Genomic DNA, 15,652 nt, shown 5'->3' with positions numbered 1-15,652 from the left:
TTGCAGCACGAAAAGGGGACGGACGGTAACGTGGCCTGATCCACGTTAACACTGGAGATTAACGGCTGACATAAGACTGGCATGCTTCAACAATACCATCTTACCACCTTTCATGTCACCACATGATCATGTTATCTCCCATCAAATGATCACATCAAGTTTCGAAGCATACTGGTAGTTGCCTTGCATGCAATATAACACTCACTGATGCTCATATAAACATGCCATGAACTAACTATTCAAGCAAACATGCAAAACACTCATCATATCAAAGGTTCAAACATGCTTGCCTGGTTCGGAGTAGTCGGAGTCTAGCTCGGCGAAGTTCGCGGTTCCGTCACCACCTCCGGTATCTACGGTATAAAGAAATCGCATACTAACGTAAATACCGTGTGTGTATAAAAATTATTCCAATTTTTTTTCAAATAAATATGATAAAAAAAACTAGACAGAAAAACAAAGATGACAGAAAAAGAATCAATTCAAAATCATCTTTTGTTCAAAAGTTATAAGGATTCTAGATGGACTCATCTGTAATGAAACAGAAAGTTTCCAGGGGTTAGTTTATAAAAGAAGGAAACGTACTTTGCCGGAAGCGCTTTCTTCAGAAAACGTTTCGAATAAAAGAGAGAGGCTGACGAGGGGGTCCCACCCGTCAGGTTTAAAAATCAAAACAGAGCACCCGGCGCCCGAGGGCCGCGGTGGTCGACGGCGGCGATCCACGGCGAGGTAGGGGGAGTGGATGGTACCGACGGACTCACGGTGCTCTCCCGCGTCTGCGGGTGGTGGAGCTGGTCGTCGGCAAGCACCACGTCGACGGCGGCCTCCACTCCGGCGGCCTCCACTCCGGCGGACGGTGGTTCGGGCGATGGTGGATCTCGCCGGGGAGGGCTGCAGATGTCAAATTGAGGCTCGGGTTAGAGGAGTGGGTGTACTAGGAGGCGACTGGCATGGTCTGGGAGGCTGGGGTGGTCTCACCAGAGGGAATCGTGCCGGAGCCCGAAGCGGATCGGGGCGGCCGGAGTCGAGGAAGAAGGCCTCCCTGAGGTCTCCCTAGTAGCTAGGCGTGGTTCTGGTGAGGTGTAGGAGTGGTGCTGGGTCGAAGGCGAGCTCGAGGCCCCTTTTTATAGCCTGTCCGAGGCGGTTGCCGAGAACGGGATAACTCCGGCGATGATTATGGCAAGGCAGTGGTCGAACGGGGGTTTAGGGGTCGGGGCAGCTGCGGATTGGATCACTGGCTTCATCCCGTAGCTAAACTTGGCCAGACTTGGGCGATACTCCAAGTCTTCGACGAAACGGCCTCACGGGCCCGTCGGCGGTAGAGAGCGTGCTCTCCGCCTCTCAGGCCACGGCGACTGTGCTGCAGCACGCACGGGGAAGAAGACGGCCACGCGTAGGCCTCTGGTGGTGTGGGGGGTGCTGGACGGCGCCGTCCCTCACTGCGCCTCTCTGGCAGCCGCAGCAAGTGCTGCCGCCGCCGCTCACGGGGGGCGATGCACCTCTGCCAGCTCACCGCCGACGCTCGCAACCGTCCAGGCAACCGTGCGGCGTGTTGGATAAGAAGGAGGAGCAGGGAGCAAGGCGCCAACGCGTGCACTGGTGAGATTGACGCCGCGGTTCTGAAGAAACGACACTGTCGTCTGAACTGAAACACTGAATTTCTGAACTTTCTGAATTTGAACAGAAACAGTGCATGCCAGGTGTTTGACGACATGTTTCAAGCACGTGGAAATTTTTTCTGGAGTTGATCTTTGGTGGAGAGGTCTCTTGATGCATCTGGAGGCCGCATGATTTTTCTCAGAATTTTTGGGGAAGAAGGATAATGAATTTCACCAAAAATGGCAAATCTGGTCCAAACTTGCAGCAGGCAGAATTTGAAAAATTTGAACTGTGGACCAGTGGATCTTGATGGATCTAGGTTGAGGGTACTAAGGACTAGTCAGAGGAGTTTGTTTGGAACCAAAACTCAAAAGGGATCTGGTGGTTCCTTTGTAAATCACCAAGGTTCAAATTAAATGACAGAAATTGTTTTGAGGATAAAATAAATAGAGTAAAAATCAAAAATGGGTTGAACTTGCTGGGATTGGATATTTGACTTGACCCAAAGTGGAGGGTGGGGTTTTGGAAGAAAATTTTCAACCTAGGTCATGGCAAGAAATTTTTTTGAATGAGGAAGAATCAATCCATAAGTCATAGGGTTATTTTTAAAAGAAAGGATTTCAAAAACTTTCCCAAAGAAAATATTTGTGTTGACTCAACACTAAATGAAAAGCCCTCAAGACCAAAGTAAATGTTGAGAAAAACACATAAAATACTTGCCTTAAAGGTTTTGAGAAGGAGAGGTTTAAAAAAAATTAAATAACCTCCTTCCCATAAAAAGGAAATTAATAAAACCAAATAAATTTTTTGGGGTGTTACAACACCTACCCCCTTAGGAAAAATCTCGTCCCCGAGATTTCAGCTGATCCTCAAATAGGTGTGGGTACTCTGCCTGAAGAAAATCCTCTCTTTCCCATGTTGCTTCATCCTCGGTGTGATTGCTCCACTGAACCTTGAAAATTTTTATTGTCTTCTGACGGGTCCTTTCAGACTCCTCTAATATTTTTATTGGACGTTCCCTGCAGGTGAGGTCTGGTTGCATGTCAATGCTCTCATGTGGTACATGCTTCTCTGGGTTGCTTACGCATTTTCTCAACTGTGAGACGTGGAACACGTCGTGGACGTCTGACAGCTCTTTGGGTAGGTCTAGCTGGTAGGCTACTGTGCCTCTTCGTGCAACCACACATAAGGGTCCAATAAATCTTGGGGCTAGCTTTCCTTTAACTTTGAACCGTTGCAGGCCCCTCATACGAGATACTCGTAGGTACACATATTCACCGGGTTCAAAGCTGACTTCACGATGTTTTCGATCGTAATAACTCTTTTGTCGGCTTTGAGCTGTCTTGAGTCGGCCCCTGATTAGTCTAACTTTCTCCTCAGCTTCCTTGAGCATGTCTGGGCCGAAGATACGACTGTCACCTGTTTCTGACCAATTTAATGGGGTACGACATCTCCGACCGTACAAGGCTTCAAAAGGTGCCATTTGTAGACTGGCTTGGTAACTGTTGTTGTATGCGAACTCGGCATATGGCAAGCTTTCTTCCCAACTGGTTCCATAGGTGAGAACACATGCTCTCAGCATGTCCTCTAGAATTTGGTTCACGCGTTCAGTTTGTCCATCAGTCTGGGGGTGGTATGCTGTACTGAATGCTAGTCGAGTCCCCAGAGCTTGTTGTAAATGATCGCAAAATCTAGAGACGAATTGAGTGCCTCTGTCGGATATTATAGTCTTTGGAACTCCATGCATGCAAACTATACTGGAGAGGTAAAGCTTGGCAAGCTTCTGAGTGGTGTGGGTTGTCTTTACCGGGATGAAATGTGCCACTTTAGTTAATCTATCGGTGATGACCCATATGGCATCATTTCCGTGTTGTGACCGAGGTAGTCCGACAATAAAATCCATTCCAATTTCGTCCCATTTCCACTCAGGTATCCTGTTTGGCTGTAATAGCCCTGCTGGTTTTTGGTGCTCGGCTTTAATGCGTTGACATGAATCACAACATGCAATGAATGTGGCTATATCCCTCTTCATACCGTGCCACCAAAAATTTTCCTGGATGTCCTTGTACATTTTGGTCCCTCCAGGGTGGATTGAATATGGAGCGGTGTGGCCTTCGGTTAGAATTTGCTGTTTGAGGCCCTCTATGTTTGGTACGCAAAGTCTGTCCTCGTACCATAATATTCCCTCATCGTCTACGACGAATTCTGAAGCTTTGCCCGGACTCACTTTTTTTCTTTATGCCTTCAATGTTGGGATGTCCATGCTGAGCTTTCTTAATCTGTTCCATTAGGGTGGGCTGTATTTCCAGATTTGACACGTTGCCCTCAGTGACCATCACCAAGTTGAGTTTGGCGAACTCCTGCTGAAATTCAGGCCTCAAGTTCTGTAGACTGTCGTTGCCCGAGCTGGGGTTCCGACTAAGAGCATCTGCCACTACATTCACTTTTCCTGGATGGTAGTGAATGCCAACATCATAATCTTTGACTAATTCCAACCAGCGTCGTTGCCGTAAATTGAGTTCTGGTTGTGTGAAAATGTATTTGAGGCTTTTATGCTCTGTATATATTTCACAACGATTCCCAAGCAAAAAGTGCCTCCACTCTTTGAGTGCATGGATGACAGCTGCCAACTCCAAGTCATGAGTAGGATAATTTTCTTCATGCTTTCGTAGTTGCCTGGAAGCATATGCGACAACTTTGCCGTCTTGCATCAATACGCACCCGAGGCCCTTCCGGGATGCGTCACAATACACCTCAAAACTTTTGTGTATGTCTGGCACAACCAATACCGGTGCTGTTGTTAATTTCCTTTTGAGTTCTTGGAAACTTTTCTCGCACACTTCAGCCCATACAAATTTCTTATCTTTCTTGAGTAATTGTGTCATGGGTTTTGCTATGGTGGAGAATCCCTCAATAAACCTTCGGTAATATCCAGCCATTCCTAGGAAACTTCGTACATCTGTTACGTTGGCTGGTGGTTTCCAGCCAAGTACGGCCTTGACTTTTTCTGGGTCTACGGCAACACCTTCTTGGGTCAATACATGGCCTAGAAAACCAACCTGTCTTAACCAAAATTCACATTTGCTGAACTTGGCGTATACTTGATGTTTCCTCAATTCTCCCAGTACAATTCTAAGATGTTCAGCATGTTCTTCCGGTGTCTTTGAGTATACCAGAATATCATCAATGAACACCACAACAAATTTGTCCATAAATTTCATAAACACTTTGTTCATGAGGTGGACAAAATATGCGGGGGCGTTTGTCAATCCAAACGGCATTACTGTAAATTCATACAATCCATATCTAGAGGTGAATGCTGTCTTGGGGATATCTTCTGTCCGTACCTTTAATTGATGATACCCCGATCTTAAATCAATTTTCGAGAAAACCTTGGCTTGTGCGAGCTGGTCAAATAAATCATTTATCCGTGGCATCGGATATTTGTTTTTGATGGTGACCATGTTGAGTGCTCGATAGTCTATACATAACCTCAGTGTCCCATCTTTTTTCTTTTCAAATAATACTGGTGAACCCCAAGGTGAGGAGCTGGCTCGTATAAATCCTTTGTCCAGTAATTCTTTTATTTGCTTCTTTAGTTCTACCAACTCGGAGGGTGCCATTCTGTAAGGTTTCTTGTAAATGGGGGTGGTTCCAGGTGCTAGTTCAATGATGAACTCTATTTCCCGGTCTGGTGGCATGCCTGGTAGTTCTTCGGGGAATACGTCAGGGAACTCACACACCACCGGAACTTTTCTTAACTCTGAAATGTCCACCTTGTTCAACTTTGGTTGTCGTGACATTGGTCTTTCTTGAGCTGCAACTTTTTATCGTCTTGCCGTGATGATGAGTAAGAATTACCGTCCGATTGAAGCAGTCGATAAATCCCTTGTTGGTGGTTAACCAGTCCATTCATAGGATAACATCCAGTCCTTTATTTTCCAAAACGGTGAGATTTGCCTGAAACTTTAATCCCTCAATTTCAATAACCACACCTTGGCAGTAACTCTGAGTGATTTTCTTAATCCCAGGGGACTTGATGATCATGGATTTTTCCAAAGGAAGCATCGAAAAATCATGTTGCAAAACCAAACTCTTTGAAATGAACGAGTGAGAAGCTCCAGAATCAAACAAAACCGTGGCAGGTATTGTGTTGACAAGGAACGTATCGAGTACGATATCCGGGGCATTCTGTGCTTCCTCCTTGGTCACATGGTTCAAGTGACCCTTCTTGTGATTGTTATTGGGGTTGAAGTTGTTATGCTTGGGAGCCGAGTTCCTTGGTTTTGGGCACTGTTTGGCATAGTGTCCTTCCTCTCCACAAGCATAGCAAGTAACACCTGGGCGATACGTAAAATCCTTGTCCCTTGCATGAAATTTTTTTGTTGGGCTTGGAACATTGGTCGTGGATTTGTTCGCTCCATTTTTCTGAAAATCAGTCTTGTTCCCGTTGTTGCGAGCATGAGTAGTCTTGTCCCTTTTGCGCTTGCGAAAATCCTCCAAGCTGCGGCGCTCATTTTCCAATGTAATAGCCTTGTCCACAAGTGTTTTGAAATCTGGAAAGGTGTGTACGACCAGCTGGCATTTAAGTGCTGGTGCCAGACCGTCCAAAAATTTCTCCATCTTTTTATTTTCAGTCATATGCTCTTCGTTGGCATAACGAGATAATTGAGTAAACTGACTATTGTACTCAGTCACTGTCATGCTTCTCTGCTTGAGGTCATCAAACTCCCTTTTCTTGATCTTCATAATGCTTCTGGGAATGTGCGCCCCACGAAAACCTTCCTTAAATTCTTCGCAGGTGATGTTATTTTCATTGGGGTGCATGTGTAGAAATTTTTCCCACCACATGATGCAGCTGCTCCAGTGAGGTAGTGAGGTGCATAAAGTACCTTCTCACCGTCCGAACATTGTGCAATAATTAATTTCCTTTCAATTTCTCGAAGCCAATCATCGGCCTCAAGAGGTCTATCAGTGTGAGAGAATGTTGGGGGACGTGTCTTTTGTAGTTCAGACAATTTGGAATGCTGCTGGTATGGTTCACGGTGATTTCCCATATTGATAACATGGTTCATCATTTCTTGATGCTGCTGCTGGCTTTGCTCATAAAGGCGGCATACTTGAGAAAATGTTGCTTCACTTCCTTGCTGACTTGACTGCCCCTGTGTGAAATTGTGGCTTGTCTGGGTACCATAATTTTCTTCCGACGGACTTGGCATGGAACGAGTCCAGGGACGAGGCATTTTTCACTCTGGGGTATTTTTGCAGAACTTATGAGAAAAAGAAAACCGAGTGGCAAAAATAAATAATTTTGCAAAGGCGGAAATTTTTAAAGACTCCAAGATTTTTCAAGAAAAATACTTGATTGCGCATGGAGAAGGACTGCTCAGTACATATCTTACACGCGAGTCATAATTATACAATACATCACTCAGGATGTGCGTACACATTCCTGACATGTTATTTAGGCTAGTGCACTTCTCCGAGTTCCTACATGATGCGCACACAAACTACTTCTCACCAAACCTATGTACATATAAACACATCATACAAGCTGGCATATTGCACGGCTGCTAGGCGCACTCAGTCGGAGATGGTGAAAAATTCCCTTGGCCTGCCGAGGGTAAGACCCAGTGGTGCAGGAGACTCAACCTTCTCCTCACTAATAGGCTCCAGGCGCGAAGTACTGCATTGAGGAGTTGGTGCGGGTGCGGTAGGTGGTGCAGCTCTGATTGGAGTAGGAGCAATGACTTGGTCAAACTCCTCAGTGGTAGGCAGGCGGCGAGCGGTGGCTAGGATGGCAGGTGCATAGGATGCTGAGGACGAGACGTAAGTCAGTGGTGGTGCTGTATGGAGGAGCTCCCTCCTGTTGGCGGAACAACCCTGAACTGAGTCCATACGGGCAGCCACAAGGTCGTCCACGAGGTTATCAAAAGCTGCCTCAAGAGCTTTGAGATACTCAACAATCATCTCAATAGCCTCATCTCTCTCTCCCCTAGGGAAAGCAAATCCATAGTGACAAGTATATGGCGCATGGCATGGGAGGTAGCGGTAGCGGCGAGTCTTCATCGAAGGGAGCGCATCCCGAAGACGAGCTATCGCCTCACGGGCAGCCATCTGCATGGCATGCCTCTCCGTAGGCATGGCCCTTCCCACAAAACGGAAGCGGCGTGACTCAGATCGTCCTCCCTTGAACTGCACCGCGGCCTGGTGCATAGACACGCTGTCGCTAATCTTGTGCTGGTAGAGTGTGAACTCCGGACGAGCCGATGGCCCGATCGCGAGCTTGGTGATGGAGACGAGAAGCTTGATAAACCCCTCAGGCACATTCGCGAACACCTGTGACTCGCAGTCGTTGCCAGCCATCTACAAAAGTAGAAAAAATTCTGGATAGTCAAATCATAAATTTATGATGACCAACAAAAAATTTCTACGTTTGCAAAATGTTAAACTAGCGCTTATTACGCTAATAACCGATTAGCGATCGCACCTAGTGGCTTCCTACAGTCAGCCTGGCTCTGATACCAAGGTTGTCAGGACCGGTTTTCCAATAAAACATTTATTGAGAAACCGACCCTTATATCAAACCAGTATAGAAGAATCCTTCTTACTGGTGGACAAATCCTTGATACAGAAATCCAGAAGTACTAAATATTATACAACGTTGAGCTGAGGTTGCTCAACAATTTATTACAAGCACGCCGATATAACACATAAGGGCGGATATGACACAAGGAGTATGGTGGCATAACTACTGACTCGTAATAAAAGTGGTGGTGGATATGTCATAGCGAAATGGGTGACAAGACTCCTAAATCTTACAACTCATCGAGCGTCGGAGTGAGGCTCGATGAATTTTATTTTGGGTAGCGGAAGCGTATATAATACAAGTGACCAATTCCAGGATCGCATGGGACTGACTGGGACTCCTCTAGGCGTCGGACTCGCTATCGAACTCTTCATCCATAAGATCGCCTTCGTCAACATCTGGCCAAATCAACAAGCCAGGTGAGTACTTTGAATGTACTCGCAAGACAGTTTGGACATAAGATATAACAAATGCAAACATGATGCACATGAGCAGATTAGTAATGCGCACTCATATAATAAATTGCATTGCACGATAAATAAAAAGGAAGTCAGGCGGTAGTCCTCCCGAAATTCCAATAAAATAGCTGAAGACCGATCGGGTGTCTGAAGCGACGCCTCGAAAGGTAAAAATAAATTAACAATGCCGCAGTCGGGCGTCAGAGCAACACCACATAAAGGGCTCATATTGAAATATAAACGACAGTGCGTGCCACAGTCGGACGTCTAAGCGACATCACATAAAGGGCTTATATCAAAAGTAAATAACAAGAGTGCCACAGTCGGACGTCTGAGCGACATCACATAAAGGGCTTATATGAAAAGTAAATAACAAGAGTGCCACAGTCGGACGTCTGAGCGACATCACATAAAGGGCTTATATCAAAAGTAAATAACAAGAGTGCCACAGTCGGACGTCTGAGCGACATCACATAAAGGGCTTATATCAAAAGTAAATAACAAGAGTGCCACAGTCGGACGTCTGAGCGACATCACATAAAGGGCTTATATCAAAAGTAAATAACAATAGTGCCACAGTCGGACATCTGAGCGACATCACATAAAGGGCTTATATTTCATTATTCGAATTCAAGTAGCTCATGAATTTAAGGGAATATTCATGTATGTAATAATGAACTGGTTAGTCCATCCACAGGAATAACATTCAGCCGGGTTTACCATTCATGTTTATTCACCGGGGATTTTCACTGAGACTGACACAGAGACTGACGCTGAGACGGACGTTGAGACTGATACTGATACTGATATGGATATGTTGACCAAGATCCTTGACAATGGACACGGTTACTCGGATGGGTTTTGACTCTGCAGAGTTTGTACTCTTTAACCACAGCCAACGGATTTCAGTAGTCACAAAGGACTAGTTCCGTTTACGGTATTTTAGGAGAAACACATCTAACCAGTACACACCCATTCCACATTCCGCTGCCAGGGATCACCCTAGGCAACGTTCAAGAAAAACTTTAAGACAAGGAGGCCACAACCTCTAGTAGCATGGGATCAAATTTATATCGCGCGCTCTAAGGGGTGCCCCCCTCTCGGTCCCAACCGGAAACACCCATGCCCCTGACCGGATGACGGGCTTTGATCCAGGGCCATGGAACCCTCATCACGGCCCCTCTATTTGGTGTGTACAAGGAAAGAGATTTGCAACTTACTAAACCGTATTCTTTGCAGAAAACATGTGGCAGCACGAAAAGGGGACGGACGGTAACGTGGCTTGATCCACGTTAACACTGGAGTTTAACGGCTGACGTAAGACTGGCATGCTTCAACAATACCATGTTACCACCTTTCATGTCACCACATGATCATGTTATCTCCCATCAAATGATCACATCAAGTTTCGAAGCATACTGGTAGTTGCCTTGCATGCAATATAACACTCACTGATGCTCATATAAACATGCCATGAACTAACTATTCAAGCAAACATGCAAAACACTCATCATATCAAAGGTTCAAACATGCTTGCCTGGTTCAGAGTAGTCGGAGTCTAGCTCGGCGAAGTTCGCGGTTCCGTCACCTCCTCCGGTATCTACGGTATAAAGAAATCGCATACTAACGTAAATACCGTGTGTGTATAAAAATTATTCCAATTTTTTTCAAATAAATATGATAAAAAACTAGACAGAAAAACAAAGATGACAGAAAAAGAATCAATTCAAAATCATCTTTTGTTTAAAAGCTATAAGGATTCTAGCCCAGGGACTCATCTGTAATGAAACAGAAAGTTTCCAGGGGTTAGTTTATAAAAACAGAAAACGTACTTTGCCCGAAGGTGCTTTCTTCAGAAAACGTTTCGAATAAAAGAGAGAGGCTGACGAGGGGGTCCCACCCGTCAGGTTTAAAAATCAAAACAGAGCACCCGGCGCCCGAGGGCCGCGGTGGTCGCCGGCGGCGATCCACGGCGAGGTAGGGGGAATGGATGGTACCTACGGACTCACAGTGCTCTCCCACGTCTGTGGGTGGTGGAGTTGGTCGTCGGCAAGCACCACATCGACGGTGGCCTCCAATCCGGCGGACGGTAGTTCGGGCGATGGTGGATCTCGTCGGGGAGGGCTGCAGATGTCAAATTGAGGCTCGGGTTAGAGGAGTGGGTGTACTAGGAGGCGACTGGCACAGTCTGGGAGGCGGGGTGGTCTCACCAGAGGGAATCGTGCCAGAGCCCGAAGCGGATCGGGGCGGTCGGAGTCAGGGAAGAAGGCCTCCCCGAGGTCTCCTTAGTAGCAAGGCGTGGTTCTGGTGAGATGTAGGAGTGGTGCTGGGTCGAAGGCGAGCTCGAGGCCCCTTTTCATAGCTGGTCCGAGGCGGTTGCCGAGAGCGGGATAACTCCGGCGATGATTACGGCGAGGCAGTGGTCGAACGGGGGTTTAGGGGTCGGGGCAGCTGCGGATTGGATCACTTGCTTCATCCCGTAGCTAAACTTGGCCAGACTTGGGCGATACTCCAAGTCTTCGACGGAACGGCCTCACGGGCCCGTCGGCGGCAGAGAGCCTGCTCTGCGCCTCTCAGGCCACGGAGACTGTGCTGCAGCACGCACGGGGAAGAAGACAGCCACGCGTAGGCTTCTGGTGGTGTGGGCGGTGCTGGACGGCGCCGTCCCTCGCTGCGCCTCTCTGGCAGCCGCAGCAAGTGCTGCTGCCGCCGCTCACGGGGGCGATGCACCTCTGCCAGCTCACCGCCGACGCTCGCAACCGTCCAGGCAACCATGCGGCGCGGTGGATAAGAAGGAGGAGCAGGGAGCAAGGCGCCAACGCGTGCACCGGTGAGATTGACGCCGCGGTTCTGAAGAAACGACACTGCCGTCTGAACTGAAACACTGAATTTCTAAACTTTCTGAATTTGAACAAAAACAGTGCATGCCAGGTGTTCGACGACATGTTGCAAGCACGTGGAAATTTTTTCTGGAGTTGATCTTTGGTGGAGAGGTCTCTTGATGCATCTGGAGGCCGCATGATTTTTCTCAGAATTTTTGGGGAAGAAAGATAATGAATTTCACCAAAAATGGCAAATCTGGTCCAAACTTGCAGTAGGCAGAATTTGAAAAATTTGAACTGTGGACCAGTGGATCTTGATGGATCTAGGTTGAGGGTACTAAGGACTAGTCAGAGGAGTTTGTTTGGAACCAAAACTCAAAAGGGATCTGGTGGTTCCTTTGTAAATCACCAAGTTCAAAATAAATGACAGAAATTGTTTTGAGGATAAAATAAATAGAGTAAAAATAAAAAATGGGTTGAACTTGCTGGGATTGGATATTTGACTTGACCCAAAGTGGAGGGAGGTGTTTTGGAAGAAAATTTTCAACCTAGGTCATGGCAAGAAAATTTTTTGAATGAGGAAGAATCAATCCATAAGTCATAGGGTTATTATTAAAAGAAAGGATTTCAAAAACTTTCCCAAAGAAAATATTTGTGTTGATTCAACACTAAATGAAAAGCCCTCAAGACCAAAGTAAATGTTGAGAAAAACACATAAAATACTTGCCTTAAAGGTTTTGAGAAGGAGAGGTTTAAAAAAAAATTAAATAACCTCCTTCCCATAAAAAGGAAATTAATAAAACCAAATAAAATTTTTGGGGTGTTACAATAAGCTAACATACTTTTTCTTCTTGGATCATATGCACTTATGATTGGAACTCTAGCAAGCATCCGCAACTACTAAAGATAATTAAGGCAAAACCCAACCATAGCATTAAAGTATCAAGTCCTCTTTATTCCCATATGCCATGTCCCGCTTATCCGTGTTTGTGTTTCAGTCACTCATGCAACGCAGACAATAAGCAAACCATGGACATATTGCAACACCCTACAGCGGGAATCCCTCACGCTTGCGCGACACGAAGGGCACCATAGGACAGCACCAAAGTAAAACATACAACTCATACCAATCTAGATCATCAATCAACCCAAAGACAAAGGATATCTACTCAAAACATCATAGGATGGCAACACATCATTGGATCATAATATGTGGCATAAAGCACCTTGTTCAAGTAGGGATTACAGCGGGGTGCGGGAGAGTGGACCGCGTAAGAGAGATGAGGATCGTGATGATGATGGTGATGTTGATGAAGACTATCACCGCGGCGATGATTCCCCTGCCGATGGCACTCCAGCGCCACCGAAAGAGAGGAGGAGAGGTTCTCCCCCTTGTGCATCCACCTCCATGGCCTCCCCCCTAGATGGGGAGAGGTTCTCCCTCTGGTCCTTGGCCTTCATGGCGATGATGGCCCCTCCGGGATCCTCCTCCATGGCCTCCGGTGATGATGGCCCCCTCCGGCAGGGTGCCAGAGAGGGCCTAGATTGATTTCTCGTGGCTACAGAGGCTTGCGGCGGCGGAAATTCTGATCTAGGTTATTTCCCGAAGGTTTCTGTATTTATAGGAGGAGTTGGCATTGATTTCACGTCAGGGGGACCCTCGGGGAGTCCACGAGGCAGGGGGGCGCGCCCCCACCCTCGTGGGGCCCACGGGACTCCCCTCCGGTGGATTTTTGTTCCAGTATTTTTCATATTTTCCAGAAAAAATCTCCGTTGATTTTCAGCCCATTCCGAGAACTTTTATTTCTGCACAAAAACAACGCCACGGTAGTTCTGCTGAAAACAGTGTCAGTCCAGTCAGTTCTAATCAAATCATACCAAAATGATATAAAACTATTGTAAATATGGCATGAATACTTCATAAATTATAGATACGTTGGAGATGTATCAGCATCCCCAAGCTTAATTCCTGCTCGTCCTCGAGTAGGTAAATGATAAAAGAAATAATTTATGAAGTGTGAATGCTAGCAAGTGCACAAGTTTGATGAGTGTTAGTTCCAATCACTTTTTCTAGCATCATTATATATCATAACAGTAGCTCAACTCATAAAACTTTTCATGATCAGGTAACAAGCTACTCACATGTTAAAGTATAGATCATAAACTTTCTTGAAACTAACAAACTATATTCTCAAGCCCCAACCAATTGCAATTCATCTTATTTTCAGGAAGGGTCTATGTCAGAGCTTTGATTTAGCAAACTCCACATACTCAACTATCATTTAATATTTCACAATTGCTAACACTCACGTGATATTTATGGGTTCAAAGTTTTAATCAGACGCAGAGAAAGATAGGGGCTTGTAGATTCGCCTCCCAACCTTTTACCTCAAGGGTAATATCAACAATAATAGTTCATGATAACTTACATCCAATTGGGTATATATATATCAGGATCTTTCCAACACAATGTGCTTGCCAAAGGATAAAATGTAAAAAGGAAAGGTGAAGATCACCATGACTCTTGCATAAGGTGGAAGATAAAAGTAAAAGAAAGGCCCTTCGCAGAGGGAAGCAGAGGTTGTCATGCGATTTTAAGGTTGGATGCACAAAATCTTAATGCAAAAGAACGTCACTTTATATTGCCACTTGTGATAGGGACCTTTATTATGCAGTCCGTCGCTTTTATTGCTTCCATATCACAAGATCGTATAAAGCTTATTTTCTCCACACTAATAGATCATACATATTTAGAGAGCAATTTTTATTGCATGTACCGATGAAAACTTACTTGAAGGATCTTACTCAATCCATAGGTAGATATGGTGGACTCTCATAGCAAAACCAGGTTTAAGGGATGTTTGAAAGCACAAGTAGTACCTCTACTTCGTGCAAAGAATTGGGCTAGCATGAGAGGGAAATGCAAGCTCAGCATGTTGGACGATCCATGACAATATACTTTATTTCGGATATAAGAAAACATAACCCATTAAGTTGTCTTCCTTGTCCAACATCGACCTTTTAGCATGTCATATTTTAATGAGTGCTCACAATTACAAAATATGTCCAAGCTAGTATATTTATATGTGAAATCTCTCTTCCTTCAATATTATTTCATGAATTCTTCAAGTGACCAATTCTACGTTTGCTAACTTTCAATAAGTTTACTACCTATACTTATTATGTGTGAAGTCATTACTCCCCATGTTATAAGCATATGAAACATATATAAATTCAGATTTATGAAATTCAATTCATTCAACCATTTACTCATAGGATATACGTGAAGCACGTGAGTAAACAACAAACTACTCAAAAAAGATATAAGTGAAGAACACTGAGTAGTCAAATAATTAACTAGCCATGGGAGGATTCTTTTTCATTCAAGATTTCAGATCCAATGATTTTATTCAAACAGAAAGTAAAATTGAAAATACGCTCCAAACAGAAAGTAAAATTGAAAATACGCTCCAAACAGAAAGTCAAAATATAGCTCCGGGTAAGGTATACCGATAGTTTTGAAGACGAAAGAGGGGATGCCTTCCGGGGCATCCCCAAGCTTAGGCGCTTGAGTCTTCCTTTAATATTACCTTGGGGTGCCTTGGGCATCCCCAAGCTGAGGGTGTTTTCACTACGTATTCTCCTCATATCGATATCTCACCCAAAGCTTGAAAACTTCAATCACACAAAACTTAACGGAACTTCATGAGAGAGGTTAGTATGATAAAGAGTAAACCATTCACTTTGGTACTTTCAAAGACAAGGTTCATACTTGTTCTCACAGAATTCCTACTGTACCATATCATTTCTACAATTTATATTGAGAAATATAATCCATAGAAACTAGAAAACAAGCAAACTATGCAATGAAAACAGAATCTGTCAGAAACAGAACAGTCTGTAATGATATGAATAGAAACCATACTTCTGCTACTCCAAAAATTATGAAATAAATTGGTGGACGTGAGGGATTTGTCTATTAATCTTCTTCAAAAATAATCAACTCAAAATCACTCTTCTGTAAAAAATGGCAGCTAATCTCGTGAGTGCAAAGTTTCTGTTTTTTTACAGCAAGATCACATCAACTTTCACCCAAGTCTTCCCAAAGGTCTTACTTGGCACTTTATTGAAACAAAAGGTATAAAACATTATTAATAAAGTGTCTTAATCATGTAAACACACAA

This window comes from Aegilops tauschii, chromosome 4 (genome assembly GCF_002575655.3).
Source record: "Aegilops tauschii subsp. strangulata cultivar AL8/78 chromosome 4, Aet v6.0, whole genome shotgun sequence".
Taxonomy (NCBI): domain Eukaryota; kingdom Viridiplantae; phylum Streptophyta; class Magnoliopsida; order Poales; family Poaceae; genus Aegilops; species Aegilops tauschii.
Note: the sequence above shows the minus strand (reverse complement) of the source record.